At 35.8% G+C, this 21,681-nt stretch overlaps 1 pseudogene; it reads right to left on the reverse strand.

The window, feature by feature from the left end:
- Positions 1-305: 305 nt before the first annotated feature.
- On the reverse strand, positions 306-10,876 carry LOC146906954 (uncharacterized; annotated as a pseudogene).
- Positions 10,877-21,681: the final 10,805 nt, after the last annotated feature.

Consider the following 21,681-nt stretch of genomic DNA (forward strand, 5'->3'; position numbering starts at 1 on the left):
TTAGTTTGGAAAGTTATCTTGCCGATGGATAAAAAGGATCGATGTTTAGGAAAATGGTCTCCTAGTTGGGAAGGACCATGGAAAATTCTAAGAGTTTTTTCAAATAATGCGTATGAGATCGAAGAATTACAAGAAGATCAGAGAATTATACGCATAAACGGTAAATATTTGAAAAAATATAAACCGATGTTACAAGAAATTAAAATTACACAAGAGTAATTTGATTCGAAATAAAAACTTGGCATTAATTTAAAAATGCCAACTGATGGGCTGGTTACATCGAAATGCTTAAAATGGAAAAACCATTACAAAAGAAAACACAAAGTACTTAAAGACTAAAAGCATTTAAAGATGGTTTTCACCATTCAGTTACAATCCCAAAACGATCGAGAAACCAGCGAATTTCTGTATCGAGACGACACTTGAAGCAAGCATTGACCAAGTAGTATTCATGATCTGGCCCAGGTAGAAGTGAATACCAACCTCCAATTTTCCCATCTCCTGCACAGTTGTGGTAGTTGTTGCAAAAACGACGCCTAGTAAGCCAAATAGGCATGGGCCTATTCCACCAAGGACAGCGAAATCGATAAGTTGAAGTTCCTCCCAAAATGTCGCTTCGAAATTCTGCCAATCGATGTGTCCATGCAAGATCTTCGAAGTTTTCGAGGATGTTTTCTGGCATAGGCATGGAGAGCGCATTGATGAGAAGAAGGTAGTACCTTGCACTCAGAGAGCCAGTGGCGTTGATAGCCGTAGTAAGGAGGCGTTTTATTTCTTCAATGTTTGGATTAGCATCCAACATGTGTTGAGTGCTTCGAAGAATACAGAACATGGCGTTGCCATGATTCCAGAGTCTAAGTTTAAAAGCAAACTTAGAATGAGCCACCATAGCATTGTTGTACCATTCATTGGGGGTCGTAGAGGAAGTAGAGGACATCATTTCCAAAAGCCCTAGAAACTTCAGAATCCTCACTGACGCGCCAATGCCTGCTATTGGTATGGCGAAAAGCGAAAAGATCTTTCCTGCTTTGAGCAGCAATCTTTGCAGCAATCTTGACTAAAAGATCATCACTCAGATTATCAATGGTGGTCATGATGATTTAAGAAAGAAAAAGCTTTGAGTAAGAAGGATTTTTCAGACGAAGACGAAACAAAGAAAAGAGTGATTTTTATAAAAAGGAAAATCATATTTATAGTGGAGGGAAGTTGAAAGAAGTGGCTCAATCAAACGGTTCTTCTTGCTTTGAAGATGATGACACGTGGGAACAGTTATTCCGATGGCCAATGATTACTTAACTTCGTAACCTGAGGGAAGTTTTATTTTTTTTTTTTTTAAAAAAAAAGGATTAATCTGTGTTAAAAGGTCATTTATTTGTTTTATTTCTTTTCAACTTCCTAGGCAAGTTTAACTTGTTGGGTTAAACAAAAAAGTTACTTTTTTGTTTCCTCATCATTAAAATGTCTTGGAAATTGTTCCAATCTTATTTGGATTTAAATAAAATTTAAATTCGATATAAGAAAATAAGAAAGGAATTTCGATGATTGAAAAGAAATTGTCGTTCGAAATAGAAAATGGTCCACGAATTGTTATAAAGACATTACAGACCAAGATATTCGATAAGGCTGAAATAAAATAAAAGTCTTAGAGAATAAAATAGAAACAGAACTAAATCTCAAATGATGAGATGAGTTTCTCGATTTGGCTCTTGTATTCAGCCAGTTGAGTATCGAGAGCATGGTTGTCACTTGCAAGTTGAGCAATGGTAGACTCTAGTTCCTTGGAGAGCTTGAATTTGTTAATAGCTTCATTGGCTTCTCGATTTCTGGCTTCATCCTTAGCCAAAATTTCAGCTTTTTGAGCTTCCAGTTCTTTAATTTTGGCATCGATGTCAACCACTTGCTGCTTCGCATTGTTTCTTTCTTGCTGAAGAGTTTTAAATTTCTCTTGGAAGGATGACAGTTCGATTACAATTTGATCATGATGCGCTTTCTTCTCTGCCATTTGAGCTTGATCAGTTTTCCTCTTCTGGAAGTTTTGATTAGCACTCTCCAACATTGGTTCAAGATAATTAAACAGGTTTCGAAATTTCCAACCAGTTGGGAGAGCACCAAGTTTTTCAAATAAACTCCTGATTTCAGCAAGAGCTCCAGCATCTTTTTCAATCAACTCTAGCAAGTTGGCTTCGATGATCTTCTTTTGAAATTCTGCTAGCAGGTTGTTCTTTGAAGTCTCAGAGGGATTTCCCTTGGATGAATCAGAAGTTTGGCCAGTGCTAGTTGAGAAAAGAGTATTACTCTTAGCTATCAAGGCAAAGGCATTGAAAGGATCATCTTTGGCCAATCGATCGATTTCTTCTAGATCGATCATAGGGGTATCTTGTTGATCAATCATTTCTGCATCACCAGGAGCATTTTGTCGAGTAGTTATGTTTGTATCTTCAGTAGCAAAGTTTGATACATTATCTCCAAGGGTGGGTGTAGAATAAGATTGATCATTGTTGAGTGATTCATCATTTACCAAGTCATCAGTGGGTGTTTCTGTTTGTTGTTGTTGAGGAGGATCCACTTTAAGACCTTCTGGACTGCTAGCATCATCATGCTCATCTTCTTTGTCTTCAGCAATTGGTGAAGTGGTCTTCGAAGAAGGAAGAACTTGCCCATGTTGTGATGGATTAGTTTGTTCTTGTTCGATACCCTAAAAAGAATAAGATCAATGCTTAAAACAAGATACTTAGAAACATTGCGTATAAAATATGGTTTTGATAAAATACCTTCGAACCATTATCACCAACATGTGAATGAGCACTAGAATGAGAAGTCTTTCGAAGACGTTTGAATGGTTTAGATGGTGAGATGGGGGGAGAACCTTCAGAAGCTTCCACTTCGACTTCCTTTTCTTGGACAAGTGAAATTTGTTCTTGTTTTCTTTTCCTTCTTCCTTCAGTATGGACTTTGGGAAGTGTTACTTTGGAAGCTTCAATCTGTTCTTTAGTTATCTCCACCTCGCTATCATTATCAGAGAGATCGACAGTTGCTTGTTCTTTCTTGTTCTTTGATCTAGAAGATCTTTTTGATGAAGTTGTTTTCACTTTGGGTTCCTTTGATTTAGAAGGTTCCTTTGATGCAGTCTCAGATTTCTTCGATTCAACTTCTTTAGTTTGGGAAGCTTTCTTTTTCTTCTTGTCAGGCTTGCTTTTCGAAGTGTTCTGGGTGCTGGCATCATCGAGCTTTGCTTCTCCTGGAGTTAAAGGCAAAGCTGAAATATGTGATTATACAGATAAGTACTATTTCTTCTTAAAATAGTATTAATATATTTTAGTAAAAGAAAAATCATACCCATGATACTGGGAGTTTCGATTCGAACTTGGGATAATTCATAGCCAAGTTCACCATTATATTGGTATAAATGGCATTTAGCATAGGTTACTAAATTATTTTGTGGGAATTTGAAATTATAAAGTAACCATTTTGGGTATGGTGGCCTAAAGGCCAAAGCAAGATTACAAGATGGAAGTTTTGCTAGTTTCATTTTCTTTTCTAAAACATAAAGATATTTATTGGGTGTTCCAGGGGGAAAAATTGTTTCTGGAATTTTTTCTCGAACTTTATCTCTCAGAGTTTGAGCAGCATAATATACTGTCCTCTTTGGATGTAAAGGGTCATATGTTGTTTGATAATATCTTTGAAATTGCTGAATTTCTTTAATGTGCGTACCTCTAGTCTTCTTGTCTTTGTTCTGCAAAGTGTGAAAAGTACTGGTCAGTTGAGGCAGCAATTCATCAGGATTCCCTCGATTGGATTGGCGTGTGTAATAATTTCGCCACCATCGAAAGAATGCTTCAGAGCATGCAAATGATGTTGAGAAATATGTAGGCTCGAACACAGTTGTTTTCCTGGCTTGAATTATGGATTTCCACACAGGTTCGATCAGAGGAATTTTCCATTCACTTATACTTTTGAACAAAGAGCTGGGTTTCGATTGAACCATACCAAACTGTCTAGCTACATGGTTAGGTTGATAACCATATACTCCATAAGGACTACCAGGTGTAAGTCTGCTAGATAGATAGGTAGGGGTCAAATAAGCTTCCCATATAGCATTGATTTCTGTTTTGTTGGCTGCTTTCGAAGTAGTGGGAAAGTCCTCTTTGAACCAGTTAGGTCCATATTTCCTAGTGGTAAATGGTGCCATCATAGGGGTGAAAATGGGACAATCAAGCAGGGTTTCATAAGCATTCTCAAAAAGTTGTTGTGAAGACTTATTCCCATCGGGGTGAAACATAGCTAAGCCTATACCTTCAGTGGTCTTGTCTGAGTATGCTGATGTGTAAGAGGAAGGTAGGATCGAAGCAAGTTTTGATCCAAAAATGGCTAAAAGCCATAGTTGGAACAACCATATGGGTCCTGATACAACTAAATTCCCACCAGTTTGGGGATAATCTCTAAGATTATTAGTTGTATGGTTAAGGGTTTCATACAAAGAACCTAGAATCAGTTTGCTTAAACAGATATCTGTTCCTTCATGTAATTGACTAGCTAGACACATGAATTTCTTAGGGACTTGTACTGACCTTGAGCAAAAAACATGCATAGATAACCAGTAGGTCAAGAAAGCTACATGTTCATCTGCAGATACTTCAGCACATTCGGTATCATGGTTGTTAGCTATAAACAAACCATAGGCAGGGCTATCGAAATTTACTGAGTATTGAGAGGTGGTAACATCTGGATTAAAGGTGTATCCAGTTGGTTTTAAGCTAGTAAGGCCAGCAACATCTAAAAGGGTAGGAGTGAGCATTCCACATTTCAAGTGAAGGCTGTTGTTCGATGGGTTCCAAAAATGTAAAGCAGCAAATATCAATTCATTATGGTATTTTGGACCATATCGAGATATTTGGATGAGATCAAAAATCCCTTTCTCCTTCCAGAATTGTCCCTTTTGTTTTTGAACTTTGTCTAACCAAGCAATGTATTCTGGATAAGTTTTTGGTTCAGTCCTAATTTTGGATTTTACAAAACTTAGGTCAAAAGGACCTTTTGTGAAAATTAAAGGAGGTTGAGTTTCGATGCATGGGAAAAGAGAGTTAATCTCTGGAGTTTCAGGTTCTAGAGAAATGGGGCCTAAGAATGCATGTGGAGTATCAGTACAAGGGATGATTACCTGGGTTTTCCAGATAGCTTTTTCAGCTTCATTGATCTCTGGTTCATTCATAAAAGCAGGAGCAGCACTGGCGATTTCTTTAGTAAAATCAATGGGTTCTTCGCGATTCACATGAGAAGTTCCTGCTGCGTTCGTCATTGTTTAAGTGTTTTTGTGAGAATTTGATGAATAGTGAAGATTTCGTGGTTAAAGATAGAAGTTGCAGAAAATTCAAAGTGTTTTCTTCGAGAAAATTTTTGGCGGAGAAGAGGAACAGTGAAAGTGAAAATGAAATGGTGAAAAGTGAGAAGAGTAAAGGTGAGTTTGTTTTTATATGGACCTTTGATCATGACACATGTCAAGATCTTATTTTGACAGTTTTACCATTAAAGTGTTGTCTTTTCCAATGTTAGAGAACGTGGCCCACTAACTAAGATTGTGGGGTCAGTATTTAAAGGAAATTTGAATTAGTTTTGAATTAAATACTGACATCATTCATTTCGATGGAGAATGTTAGTTTTTTTTTTTCAAAAACGTCTTTTTCTTCTTCGGTGAAATCGAAAATGGCGTTTCTGGGGGGCAATTTGTTAGCCAATATATTTTACTAGCTGTAATAAATGTGGTCAAAGTATAGTTGACCTAGATTTAAAGAAGATTCGAACAGAGTGTTGTATTGAAAGCAAATATGGGTTCGAAGATGGTAGAAGACTTCGATAAAGCAGTTTTCGAAGGTGGTTATCAACGGTTATTCTTTAAGTCAGTTTGTATTTTAAGTTTGTTTTCAAATAAGTAAAACTGTCGACTTGTGGCAGTTGTAGTTTGAATTTCAAAGAAGTGTAGTTATTTCTAGACTTAGTATAAATAGTAGTTTTTCATAGGAAAAACGGGTCACAATTCCATCATACAAACTTACACTCAAAGTATCCGTATGGAAGCGAGAAACGAGTCACAAGTTGCAATGTATGAATCTGTGTACCAACTCTTATTTAATCAATGCAATTTACCCTTTTTTCTTTAAGTGTTCTTGCACTTTACTTTGTTAAGTTCGATTGAGTTCAAGTGGATTGAATTCGATTGTTTTTATTGTATTTCTTATATTTTCGACACCAAAACACATAATTTCTAACAACAAGAACAAACACAATATGTCCTAAGATTTACTGGTTGATCTTGCAAGTTACCATGTGTAAACCAGCGGTTGTTTACGAAAATCCAACGTAAACAAAATGGCACGCCCAGTGGGACTGTTTGTGTTTTTTTTTTTTGTTTATAGTTTTTGTTAGAGTTTCTTTTAATTCTGGTTTGTTTTGTTGTGTATGCAATTAAGAAACAAGAAATTGCTTCTTAATATGACACGCGCTAACAACCAAAAGAAAACAAATCCAACATCTTCAAATGAAGATGTGGATCAAGTGACGGTTGAAGATGATGTTTCATCCCCAGGGAATGTTAGAACATCACAGGCTGTTCCAACTAGTAATATAGTCACTCAAACATCGTCTCAGGCCATGCCATCGAAGACTTATTCCCATGCCTAATGAACTCCTTTATTTTATTTATTTTCAACCTCCATCCCAAATCTATCACATTGAAAGTTAAGATAATCATTTATCACCTATTTCCTTCTCCCTTACGTTCTTCTTCTTTACATCGACTTCATCATAGACAACTAACTTCCCCACCATCACTTCGTCCGTTGTTGAAAATGTTAAGTCATCTGATTTTTGAATCTCCTATACTTTTGATGGATCTAGAACCTTTGAATTATTAAGACAAAAACTACACAAAGGTGACACTTGCACACCAGCATAAGAATTGTGAACCAATAATTTTAGACCAAACATCGACATTGGCGTTTACGGGTAGCTAGGAAGGACTTCTGCCAGTTGCATCCCAAAGTCTGTGTCTTCCACAGTTCTATCAGCTACCACCCTTATTTATAAATTAGACGTCTCATTCACTTTCTTCTCTCTACTTAATTTACATTTCCTCCCTCCTTTCATCTCCTTAGTTTTATTCGCAATAAGAAAAAAAAAATTTGTGCCCCCATCCCATGATAATTTTCTTAACCTCGTGTCCTTTTCTCCTTTTTCCGAATAAGCTTCAAATAAGTCTTACTTTATACACTTCCCTTTACCACTTCTACAACCCCTATTTTTAGAGATTTTTCTTATAGATCTTTAAAACTCTTCATCACCACGCCACACAATTTCCTCCCTTTCAGGTAGGCTCACCAGTTTAGAAGAAGACTTTACCGCTGACCCATTTCAACACCCAAAATCAAGTGGGCCTTTTCAGCAAAAAGCCTAGGAAAATTGCTTTTCTGACATAGAAAACTTCATAATGACACATGAAAATTACCCAAAATCCCCCAGCGGTAGTTAACTACCGCTGAGGAAGCCGGCAAAAGTTAACTGCCGCTGGCCTCAGCGGTAGTTAACTGCCGTTACACCCAGCGGTTGTTAATTGTCGCTGCGTGTCTGGCTCATTTTCCATTAGCTTTCCTTCCATTTTTTCTTATGCAAATTTGTTCCTAACCAAATCCTTTGATACCTAAACAAATTCATCTAAAATTTTCATCCATTAACCAAATCATTTGATACATAAACAAATTCATCCAATATTTAACAGGATAAAAATAAAACGCAAGAAATAATATAAAAGGTTTGTCCGAAAATGTCATATAATACAAAAATGTACGAAACATGTCATAATTTTACATCACCATCATCATAGTTACAATGTACATAAAAGCCTAATCAGAATCAACCCTGCTGCCTACCATGCCTATGCCCCCTGCGCCGCCTGGCAATCTGATACGTAAGGGCAGGGCGACCAATACTGGCTATCCAACTCACCTCCTGGACAATCTCCTCTTTTGTCATCTCGCCGCACCTGGCCACAATATCATCAGCTATATGCACCACATCCCGAATGATCGTTAATGTGTCAAGCATCTCTCTGGCATGCTCCTCCTTTATGATCTGATCCACGTTCACCGTCCTGGGAGGAGACCCTTCATCAGGTGGGAGAATACAAGGGTGAGAGGCTTTGGCATACCAAGCCATGTAGCCAACGTCATGATGCCATGGTCTCAGACAGCTATGTACCCAATCAGGGTAGAACCACGCTTGAGCGTCTAGCAACACAATGGTCAGCACTTGCGTAGGCATCTGAGCGGCAAATGACGGATGTCTGGGAACGTCCTGTACAAATTCAAACTGCCTCTTTACCCGCTCAGGTAAATGACGGTACACCCTCTGCTTCCCGCACATCAGCCATCCAGAGTAAGTGCACAGAAGCTGAAAATGGCGCACTCCTCTGTGATCACCATAAGTACAATCATTCAACTTAGGCATTTCATCAAAAAAAATTATGTATCGTATAACATTATGTCATTCTTAAACTTGCCAAAAAATGTCAAAATCCAAGCTTATAATAATTACAACATTTATACATTATAAAATTGAACATATTTGAAAAAAAATTACATAAAAAACAAACATTTTCTCACTTAGGCATTTCATCAAACACCTTATGTGCATTCTAAATTAGGAGCACAATTAGTGTTATTTGAACATCTAAACAACTACATTGTACCTACACTTACTTTAAACAACAATTCCAGCATAAACAATACATTAAAACATCAAAATCATGGTTAATTATCAATTTTCTAACATTACCTAAAACTACCTAAAACTAACATTTTGCTCAAAATTATAAAAACTAACACCCTAAACAAACTACATTGCATGTAAATAGGAAGGAACGAACTTACTTGTGAATTAATTGAAGAAATTGGGCTCAAATTCGATCAAATGAAGTTTGTAGAAATTTGAAAGTGATGATTTTGGTCTTGTTTATTCGTAGAACTCAACGGTAGTTAACTACCGCTGAGTGCCAGCGGCAGTTAACTGCTGCCAGTTTACAGAACGGTAGTTAACTACTGCTGGGGGCTCTAAGGTAATTTACTTGTGTAAAAGTGACGTTTTTAAAGTCAAAAGAGCAATTTTCAAAGCCTAGTTGCATCAGCTGTCACATACCTCCCACCCAATGGATCCCTCCCAATCTGATGCGCATGAAACCCAACCAACGTGTGAGACCCAGTAACATGTTTCACATTAGGTTGAAAGTGAGAAAATCACAAGAATGGGGATTGAATTATGTCGAATTTTTCAAAAAATATTTTTCAAAGTTGTTAACAAAATAGAGAAAGCAAAAATAAACAAGGACGAGTGACGATTAACACAAGCAATTATCCTAGTTTACCCCATAATCTAAGGTTAGTTAAGTCTCGTTACACTTCCAAAAGATTTTCCACTATAATCACACAAGATTAAAATTACTTAGACTCATAAGTCTAAGATTTCCTTGCCTCTCCTTGAGGATTTCTACAATTAGAGTTTACAAATAAATTTTATTTTTGTACATTTTGATACTCGGTTAGTGGTAAACTATTTTAAAGCTCAATAGACTATTGACACATAAAAAATTTTAAGATTAAAAGTTTATAAGAAGTTTTCTAAGTGTCTGTCTGCTATAAAATGTATCATAGTTTTGGCATACTTAAAATTTGTGAAGTCTCTTATTTTCTTCTAAAGCTCAAGGTCCTTAAATAGGAGAAGATAATATAGTCGTTGTTTAAAGAAGTGCTAGTGCATTAAATAAATTCGAAGTAAAGAAACTTACTTTAAACATATTGAAGCCAAACTTCTACATAAGCCTTTGAACAACTCCATATTATTGCATTACCATTAGCTTCCTCTACTCTATTTCTCTCAAATTATAGAGAATTGGATCGGATTTTCGAGAGTTTGCCAATAGCAATGTATGACCATTCTCAGAAAAACATAGTGGGAACAAAAACAATTTATAATGTTTCCATCCACTAAACTTATCAACTCCTTGAAGATTTTGAAAATTAATTTTAAGGAATTGAGTCCAAGATTGTTCAACTCCAAATCCTGTCATTTTCCATATAACAAAATGAATGTAATTGGGATGTTGAGAAAACCAAAGGCAATCGATCAACACTGCAATAGTTGGATCAACATACGGGGTTACATCATCAACACCGAGAGGGGGCAGTAATTTCTTATATGTCTCTGTACTGAGATCAAGCGAGATAACCACATATTTCTCCATTGTAATTTCCTTCTGATAAATGAAAATCCAGTTAACTGTGCCACTCAAATACGCTCCTCGATTCACACAACGAGAGCTAAGGTTAATAACGAGGTCATAAGGAGGAACACAGAAATTTTTTCTCCAAATATTATCACCCAAACTGAAAACTTTCAGCCCGCTAGAAGACAAGACCACCACTTTATAAATTCTATTTGATTTATCATGCCCAAATGCAAAATTGAGCCTGTGAGGTACACGATTACTATGTTCGTGAAATGATCCTAATTTTTTAGATAGTATTCTTGTAGCTAGATTCCCGATACGGAACCAGAAGTTTGTATGCTCCGTTGTATAAGAATGACCGACTAAACAGAGCAATCCATTGAATGAATTAACCACTCGGGTAACATCATCGAACTTCAATCAGTAGACAGAGTTGCTGGCGATTTTCTCCAATAAATGACTCAAGGGAAAGGTTACGACATTGTAACCTTTTTTATATTTGATTATTGCCATGCATTTCTTTCTTTTGGATCGCTCAAGGTGTAGTTTGACGAATGTGGAATCAGATAGGACTGAAAGGAATTTTGAAATTAAATCTAACATCTCTATATTTTGGTAGCATTAATATAAATAAAATCGAAAGGGCACAATCGCTTGCTGTTAAAAAAGCTTTAATTCTCACGTGGATTCGCACAATCAGTTCTGTGTGTGACTCAAATCTTAATTTTCACGCTCAACAAGCAATTTGCTCATCTATCTGTGACTCATTCTGCAGGGCCGTTTGATAAGAAGATTTTTGAGCTTATATTTTATCGCTTAGGTTTTATTATATTTAATAGCTTAGGTCTTATAAGCATATTTGACCAAATATTTGGTATATGAACACTTTCTCAGAAGTTTTTTGTTATGTTTGATAAAAATAACGGATAACCGATAAACTAGCTAGTATCTTATAAGATGGATAATTTTTTTTTTTTTGAAAGAATAGGTGATGGATAATGACTGATAGTTGACAAATTAATTGAAGTATTTGGTAAAATTAGTTGAGAAATGTAAAACGAGATGAAAAGACATTCTTAATTTATAATAAAATTTATCAATTTATATTCAAAATACTTTTTCCGACAAAAATTTAACGTTTTTTTGAATTAAATTAACAGAACGGACCAAACCGTTACTTTAAATAAAATTAAGGGACCTTAACGGAACTTTTATTACTTATGGGACCAAACCGATACTTGAAATCAAGTTAAGGGACTGATTTAACATTTAAGCCTTAAATTTATCACTTATTATAAATTTTTAAGTATTATTATTAAATCAATTTAAAGAATGTTTAACAATGGTCATTTTCCTTCAACATGCTTACTTTCCCGGCATAATATGCTTAATAAACTTAAACTAATGTAATCCAACTTATGTATTCCATAGCGATTTTCGAAGTAGGACTCTAAAAATGGATAATCCAACTTATGTATTCCATAGCTATTGAAGAAGTCTCTCAAGAACATTTGCAAAACAATCCTCATCGTAATGAAATTGTGTATACTGGCTAGAAGAGATATTTGGATGGTTCAGTGAAATTCAATTTGATGGAATGTGTATAGAGTAAAGGAGAGCTTGCTGGGATTTTACGTCAATCTGATGGAAGGTGGATAAAGGGCTTTAGTCACAAAATTGGAGGTATTTGTGATGCACTTCATGTTGAGATGTGCAATCTTTATTTGGGGCTTGATATCGCTTGGAGCGAGGGTTTTTCTCACTTGATTGTTTAGAAGGACTCGAAAGTGCTTATTGAAGAAATGAGTGATGAAGTTAATTGATTGAACATGCATGGGGAAAAGATCTTTTTGAAGTGTATTATATTTTTTGTGTTAACTCGTTATTAAATTCAGATATGAATTTCTTCCATTCGAAGATAATCAATTTTAAAGAATAAATTTCTGTTAGCTTTTTTAAAAAGAGATCAAAATAATTTGTTTTTCATTAAATAAGTTGTGTTCAAAAAGCTTATTCGGTTTTTTCAAAGAAAACAAGTAAAAGGAGACATTATAAAATAATTTTTATTTGGTTTTTTCACTCCAATGTTTTTTCATTCGGTTCTCTGAACATGAGAGAGAATTAAGAGGTGTTTTGTTTTGAAAATTACAAGAGATATGGTTAATGATTCTGTGCGGTTTGGTTAGGATAATTGAGGTTATCAACGGTTCGGTTCGGTTAGTGAATTATTAACAAAATAATGGTTCGGTTTGAGAATTTGTGAAATGATTCAATTAATTTTGATACAGTTTGATTTGGTTAACCGGTTTGGTTTAGTTTTTGGTTATTTTTGTTCACCCTTATCTACGATTGTTGGAATTGATTCCATTCTATTTCAATCGTTGCAATTGATTCCATTCCATCAATTAATTAATCAATTTCTCCAATATATTTCAATCAATTTGGAAGAGAACAAAAAAAAAGAAAAAAGAAAAAACATGAAACGTGGGAGTCGAATGAGGTGTTTCGAGGAAAGATGATACGCATGTTAGATAATTTTATGCTATCAGGTTGCTAACCCACCAAACATCAAGGATAAAAATAACAAAAGGTGAGTAAGATATGATTAGAAATAGGTTTAATTTATCTTTTCCTATTGATGCACCAGACAACGGATTAAATCAGGACATGATAGTTTTATCATATATTGTCCCTCTGTCATGTGCACCTAACGGACCCAAAATAAATGAATAAAAAGTCAAGTTGACTATGAATTCAGTCATTGAATAAGGCATGGTTCATGAGCCAAAAAGGGAGGAATGAAATCCGATACTTGATTTTGACTAAAAATAAATGATATTCATTCATTCAAATTGATAGAGTACATCGATACAATGCAAATTCGTTAGAAACAAAAAGATGAATTTACGAACAAACTCAGCATCCATGTTAATAGCGTAAAACGACAAAGTACAAAAGCCTACAAATATGACTATATTCAAGTCTCGTGAATACCTATGTCTCTGGATCTGCAACGTTGACGACGCCAAAGTCATTGGTTGCATCTGCACTGGATCAAAGTTGATACGACAAACTGAATCGAATAAATAGTTAAACGAAACAAAAAAGACAGACAACGCCGCACAAAAACGACGAACAAAACAACATCGTGTTGGAACAAAATGTGTTTAACATTACCCTTTGAGTTTTGATGATAACAAGGTATTAAAAATTGTCAATTGGATATGCTAATATTTGTTCAAGTGTGCAGGACCATAGACAAAAATTTTAGTGTCTTTTTAAAGCATAGGTTCTGGAAGAACAAATGAGAGCAATGGAATCAACAAGAAGGAAGCTTGAAGCATCTGAAGAAAAGAGGTTCTGAAGACAAGAGGTTCTGAAGAAGCTGACGTCATCAGAAGCACTCTACTCATAAGCTGGTCACCAGAAGCTGACGTCATTAGAGGTTCTGAAGATCATCAGGAGCTGAAGATCATCAGAAGCTGATAGATTTGAAGCTTAAAGGGTTGATCATTGTAGAAGTCTAGAAGCATGAATCAACGGCTAATTCAAAAGGATTTGAAGGCATTGGATGCTTATTCGTTGGAGAGAGTTGAGAAAGGACAATTGTACGAAGTGTACAACCACCACCTCCACTACTCTGCTTTGTGTCTGCAATAGGACAAGAACAACAGCTATGCTTGCACCAGTGTTCCTCCAAACTTAGAATGGATTTGAAATTGATCCTTCAGAGGACAATAACCAAATCAGGCAAAAGATCATTGGTGATTTAATCAAGCTTCAAACGACTCTTTTTGATGTGCTGGAAATCAACAACGTCTCTCTCACACCTCTATATAAAGGAGTGAAGACTTGAAGAATTGCAAGACTCTTACAACAATTTACTAGTGCCAAAACTCTGTTGAAATTGTTTCACATCAAAGTTCACTTAGAATTTCTTAACAACTTTCATATCTTATAAATCCTAGAGTCTTAAGAGTCTGTATCTGATTTGTATTGTGAACACCCCTGATTGTATATCAAGTGTTCAACCTCAAACAAATTTCTTTTTATTTCTGTTTGAATAGAAGTCTCTTGCTTGTGTGCTTGTGCATAGGAAGTCTCTTGATTTTGTTGTTGAGCATAGGAAATCTATTGCAGTTGTGCTTGAGTAGTTTGAAGTCTCTTGCTAGTTTTAGCAGTGAGCAGTTGTAATCAGATATTAAATTTTAGTGAACTCTCCTTGGAACTGCAAGGGGGACATGACTACTTCCAGTTTGTGGAGGGAAACTGTATATTTGCTTTGTGTCCTTCTTCCCTCTCTCTCTCTCTCTCTCGCTCTCTCTCTCTCTCTCTCTCTCTCTCTCTCTCTCTCTCTATTTTAATCCGCTACATTTAGATTCTGATCATCACTTCAGAAGCTGAATTCTATCTGCTTCTGAACAGTGACTTCAGTAGGAGAAAACGAACAAAAAGCTAACACAATTCAACCCCCTTCTTGTGTTTTTCTCACCTTCATTTGGTATCTAGAGCCTTGGTTTGTTGTCTTAACACTTAACAGTGTAACAGGAAACGATCTGAGAAAAACATGTCTGGTGATAGCTCTAGTTCTGGTCAGAACAACAATGCTGTTCTATATGACTATGGTGATAAAAAATGCTGACTCTGGAAAAGTTCCAAAGTTTAATGGAGATCCTGAAGAATTCTCTTGGTGGAAAACCAACTTTTACAATTAAATCATGGGTGTAGATGAGGAACTGTGGGATATTCTTGAAGAAGGTGTTGGTGACTTGGTTCTTGATGAAGAAGGAGCTGCTATTGATAGAAAGAAACATACTCCTGCTCGGAAGAAAATTTAGAAGAAAAATCACAAGATCAGAGGTTCACTTGTTCTTGTTATACCTTGTGCAGAGTATATGGAAATGAGTGACAAATCTATTGCAAAGGCAATGTTTGCTTCTCTCTGTGCAAACTATGAAGGTAGTAAGAAGGTCAGAGAGGCAAAGACTCTTATGCTTGTTCATCAGTATGAGTTGTTCAAGATGAAGGATGATGAAAGTATTGAGGAAATGTACTCAAGATTTCAAACCCTAGTCTCTGGACAACAAATACTGAAGAAAAGCTATGTTGCTTCTGATCATGTGAGCAAGATACTAAGAAGCTTGCCTACTAGATGGAGACCTAAAGTTACTGCTATTGAGAAAGCTAAAGATTTAAACACTTTAAGTGTTGAAGATCTTGTCAACTCTCTCAAGGTTCATGAGATAAGTCTAAATGAACATGAGCCTGCTAAGAAGAGTAGATCTATTGCTCTGCCATCTAAAGGGAAGTCATCAAAAGCTCTTAAAGTTATTGGATCTAAAGAAGAATCACCTGATGGAGATTCTGATGAAGATCCTACTGAGAAGATGGCTATGCTCTCCAACAAGCTTGAGTAATTGGCAGGGAAGAATAGGAAGTTTTTGAGTAAAAGAGGTGGTTATAAAAGCTCCAAGAAAGAAGATCAGAAGGGATGCTTCAACTGTAAGAAGCCTGGACATTTCATTGCTGATTGCCTTGATCTTCAGAAGGAGAAATCAAAGGACAAGTCAAAGAAGTCAAGCTTCAACTCAAGAAAATTCAGGAAGCAAATTAAGAAGAGTTTAATGGTAACCTGGGAAGATTTAGACAGTAAATCTGGGTCTGAAAAGGAAGAAGCTGGAGATGAAGCAAATTTAGCTATGGGGTTAGTAGCTACACTGACATCAGAAGCTGAACCTGACTCAGACTCTGAAGATAAAAATGAGGTATACTCTAAAATTCCCATAGAAGAACTTATTGAGTCTCTTAAAGAGATCCTTACACATTTTGAACTTAGAACCAATGAGATGAAAGATTTAAAAGAAAAATATGTTGATTTAATAAAACAATAAGAATCAACTATATTGAATCTAAAAGCTCCTGAAGAAGGACTTAGAGGCTTTGACTTCATTTGTAAAACCTATGAAGAGGAGCTTAAGTTTCTTTGTTAGAAGCTACAAGAAAAGTGTAATGGAAAACCTTTAAGTAAACATGAAATTGCTCTTGAAGATTTTATTATGTCTGGTATGGACAGAAGCAAAGTGGCTTCTATGATTTACAGCATTTACAGAAACAATGGTAAAGGGATTGGATTTTCAGAAGGGAAACCTAATGATGTTAGTCTTAAAGCATGTTGTGAATGCATCAAGGAAGGGTTGAAAACTTTCTTTGTACCTGAAGGTGCTAAGTTTGAAAGTGTGGCTCAGTCAGAACCTGAAGCTTCTTGTTCTAAGTCTAAGAATATTTCAAAGCCAAAGAACTCTAAGCCTAAGTCAATGACAAATTATGATTCTAAGACACCGAAGATCAAGATTCTGAAGGGATCAGAACCTGTTCCTCAGAGTCTGTTGAAACCAGAGTCTGGTATCTTAAAGTCTAAGTTTCTGAAGAACGAGACTGTTGTTGCTTCTTGTGAATCAAAACCAAATTAAAAGGTGCTAAACCTAAGGTAATGGTTAAACAAAAGCTATCAAACTCACAACACAAGGTACAAGAAGTGAAGAGTAAAACTTCTAGTACTAACCTCAAAGGACCCATAAAACAATGGGTACCTAAATTTGAAATTGTCAATACTGCAGATATGTCTAAGAGCAAAGGAAAAGCAAAAATCATGGTACCTGGACAGCGATCGCTCAAGACATATGACAGGAGAGAAGTCTATGTTCCTTACCCTCACAATTAAGGAAGGAGGAAATGTGAAATTTGGAGGCAACCAATCTGGCAAGATCATTGGTACAAAAACTATTGGTAACTCCTCTGTCTCTATTAATAATGTGTGGTTGGTAGATGGACTTGAACATAACCTTTTGAGTATTAGTCAGTTTTGTGACAATGGTTATGATGTGATATTTGGTAAGACCAACTGCACAGTAATTAACAAGGATGACAACTCCATAGTGTTCAAGGGAAAGAGGATTGAAAATGTCTATAAAATCAACTTCTCTGAACTGGTTGATCAGAAGGTGATTTGCCTTCTATCAGCGAATGATAAGAAATGGGTATGACATAGAAGGTTGGGACTTGTTAACTGGAGATTAATCTCTAAGCTTAGTAAGTTACAACTTGTCAAAGGGTTACCTAACATTGACTATCATTCAGATGCACTTTGTGGTGCATGCTAGAAAGGGAAGATTGTTAAATCATCTTTTAAAACTAAAGACTTTATCTCAACCTCTAGACCCTTAGAATTACTTCATATTGATTTGTTTGGACACTTTAATACTGCATCCTAATATGGAAGTAAATATGGATTAGTCATTGTTGATGATTTCAGCAGATGGACTTGGGTTAAATTCCTGAGAAGTAAGGATAATGCATATGATGTATTCAGTAACTTCTGCACTCAAATACAGTCTGAAAAAGAAATGTAGATTTTAAAATTAAGAAGTGATCATGGTGGAGAATTTGAAAATAAGAGCAATGGAATCAACAAGAAGGAAGCTTGAAGCGTCTGAAGAAAAGAGGTTCTAAAGAAGCTAACATCATCAGAAGCACTCTCCTCATAAGCTGGTCACCGAAAGCTGACGTCATCAGAGGTTCTGAAGATCATCAGGAGCTGAAGATCATTAGAAGCTGATATATTTGAAGCTTCAAGGACTGTCCATATATTTTAATCACGCCTATCATTGCAGAAGTCTAGAAGCATGAAGCAACGACTATTCAAAAGGATTTGAAGGCATTGGATGCTTATTCGTTGGAAAGAGTTGAGAAAGGACATTTGTACGAAGTGTACAACCACTACCTCCACTACTCTACTTTGTGTCTGCAATAGGACAAGAACAACAGCTATGCTTGCACCAGTGTTCTTCAAGGCGTGGAATGGATTTGAAATTGATCCTTCAGAGGACAATAACCAAATCAGGCAAAAGATCATTGGTGATTTGATCAAGCTTCAAACGACTCTTTTTGATGTGCTGGAAATCAACAACGTCTCTCTCACACCTCTATATAAAGGAGTGAAGACTTGAAGAATCGCAAGACTCTTACAACAATTTACTAGTGCCAAAACTATGCTGAAATTGTTCCACATCAAAGTTCACTTAGAAATTCTTAACAACTTTCATATCTTAGAAATTGTAGAGTCTTAAGAGTCTGTATCTGATTTGTATTGTGAACACCCCTGATTGTATATCAAGTGTTCAACCTCAAACAAATTTCTTTGTATTTCTGTTTGAATATAAGTCTCTTGCTTGTGTGCTTCAGCATAGGAAGTCTCTTGATTTTGTTCTTGAGCATAGGAAATCTCTTGCAGTTGTGGTTGAGTAGTTTGAAGTCTCTTGCTAGTTTTAGCAGTGAGCAATTGTAATCAGATATTACATTTTAATGAACTCTCCTTGGAAGTGCAAGGGGGACAGGACTACTTCCGGTTTGTGGAGGGAACCTGTATAATTGCTTTGTGTCTTTCTTCTCTCTCTCTCTCTCTCTCTCTCTCTCTCTCTCCCCCTCTCTCTCTTTCTTTCTCTATTTTATCCGCTGCATTTAGATTCTGATCATCACTTCAGAAGTTGAATTCTATCTGCTTCTGAACAGTGACTTCAGTAGGAGAAAACGAAGAAAAAGCTAACACAATTCAACCCCCTCTTCTTGTGTTTTTCTCACCTTCACATCGCACCAAGACGACAAAATTACAAAAGAAAAAACAAAATAGATGTGAAAATCACTTATTTCAATAAAAGAAAAAGAGAAAATAGGATTTTGGTGATGGTTCATAAGAGAGAAGGAAAGAGAGAGTTAGAGCAAGAACTCCGATACTTAACTCGTTGCATAAAAACAATTAGAGAGTATTTATTTAAGTCATACACATTTAGAGATAATTGTAATTGAAATGTGAAATTGGAGAGAGAGGAAGAAAACGCATGGAGGAGGAGAGTAATGAGTATCAGATATTCTTTATATTTTTTGTCAAGGCAATTAATCACAATTGCATCTTGCATCCAATGTGGTTTGGTTTACTCTTGCATCTCAAGATTGTAGGATATGATTAAATATAATTAAATGCATCTCAACATTTACTTTTGCATCCAATGTAAAACTGTAAATCACAATTGATATAACATATTTCTCATTTGTGTGGGACTCTTTGCGTTTGTGGTTTGGTGACATAACCAAGTAAAGTCAGATGGAGGCATGACACAGTAAAAAAGGTGGGTTTGTAACATTTTCATAGAGGGTTTTTTTTGTTCATTTATTTCTTGAGAAGAGAGAAAGTAAGTTAGAAAAAGAAAGAACAAGAAAACGAAATTTGAACATGAGAAACGATAAGGAAAAAAACTACATTGGGTTGCATAATCATATTAGGCTAAGAGCAACCACACAATTGAGACCGACATCACATCTTCACCTTACTTAAGACATTAGGTATATGAGTCGCCTTACTTATATGTTTGTGAACATCTACTTTTGCATACATTGGAACTTTAACTCACTTTGCACATTAACATCTATCCATTAAGTGTCAGACTCTTTTTATTTGTGATCCACCACCAAGAACCACTCCCACTGTCCCACAATGTTAAAGTGGGATATCACACACATGTTGGACCTTTTGAGGAAGCCAACACTGGTTTGTATTGACACATTTGAGAAAGAGCAACCACACAAGCGAGAATGATTCCACATCTTCATCCAAAACATTAAAACTTAAGTATGAGTTTTTTCACTTATTTGTTATGTAACTTGAACTCTCTTATTCAATGTTGAACTTGAACTTACATTTATTACATCACAATATCATATCTCTTAAGTATGACGAAATTCTATCCCGTGCTTGGCACGGGTGTCCATGCTAGTTTATTTTAGTCATACACATTTAGAGATAATTGAAATGTGCAAATATGGAGTGATGTTCATGATTTCTTTATATTTGGAGAGAGAGGGAGAAAACGCATGGAGGAGGAGAGTAATGAGTATCAAATATTCTTTATATTTTTTGTCAAGGCATTTAAAATGGAGTGATGTTCATGATTTCTTGAGACCAAACAGATTCGGTGATTGAATGACATTCAATGGAGTGATGTTCATGTTCATGATCTTTAGGAGCAAAACGCATGGTTATTCTAATGCATTGCGATTAAGAGGTGGTAACATACAAAAGAGTAGTAAAGCTAGAATAATGTTGACAGGCATGAATAACTAAGGGATTAGGTGAATCAAGTAGATCAACCCATTTTCATTTAAATTTTAGAGAATTGATATTTGAACACCTATTTTTTAATAACTTTTATGCCAACTTTCTTTCTCATACTCACATTGTGTTTTTACTTTCTCTCTATTACTTTGTTTTTTGTATAATTTTGTTTTGTATATTTTAGTTATCTAACAAGTTGTCCCAACAAAGGGTTGTTCAAACAACATTCCTCTAAATTTTATTCTGGTCAAAGGCTTCAATTTCGAACAAGTAGCTTCACTTGAAGTGAGATAATATCAGTACTTGTTTTTTTTTTCTTTCCTAAATTAAGAGCATAATGATGTTAAGAGAATATAAGGTGTCTGATGACCTGTCATCTTATGTTATTCTTAATATGTTTTTCAGTCATTTTGAGTAGGTTTTACAAACAGAATAGAAGAGTATTAGTGGAATTGCTTATGATTTTGGGACATTTGTAATGTTTCCTATATTTGAGTCTGTAATTATATTCTTCACAAAACATAGCAATTTTAAGGTGTTTTGTTGTAATTCACGAAGAAATCATGCATATCGGGAAATCAAGACATCTGAATATTTGTGAAGTCCATGGGAAGATGAAGAAGCAAGATTCAAGAGGCCTCATAAGACTTTATAGATGAAGAATTTTGTTTCCAAGTTCCAAGACGTCTTACATAGAAGCAAACACCCAAAAAGGCGAAGAAACAGACGTTTTCAGCACCGGAAGACACTCATATGCTCCCAATGCATAGAGTGGGGGGCCAGACGCCTAGGAACACTACACTAGGGCACCTGGCGCATGAAAGTAGGCGTCTAGCGCCTAAACCACCACTCACATGGGCCTCACACGTGGTTCTAGGTGGCTGGCGCCTGTTCCTTGCGAGCCAAGGCGCTATTTTGTGACTTTTTGGTGAAGAAAGCCCGATATTTTAGCTCAAGTTCAGGTAAAAACTCTCCCTATATATATACCGCATTCCTCATTCACAATTTCTCATTTAGAACGGAGCGGTTCAAGAGGAAGGCAAGCACTATGAGCGTAAAGGGAGGAGTCTCTCTCCTCACTCAAGGTTTTTCTATGGTATGTTTTATTTCTTTTGTAATTTGTCTTTAGTTACCATGAGTAACTAAATCTTTTTAGGCTAGGGTTCTAAGATGAACCTCTATTTTTTTTTGTTGGATAATTATTTAATTTAAAGTCATTTATTTAGTTATTTTCTATTCGCTA

The sequence above is a fragment of the Medicago sativa genome, chromosome 7 (genome assembly GCF_051527215.1).
Source record: "Medicago sativa cultivar Bolivia chromosome 7, Bolivia_mono, whole genome shotgun sequence".
In the NCBI taxonomy this organism is placed as follows: domain Eukaryota; kingdom Viridiplantae; phylum Streptophyta; class Magnoliopsida; order Fabales; family Fabaceae; genus Medicago; species Medicago sativa.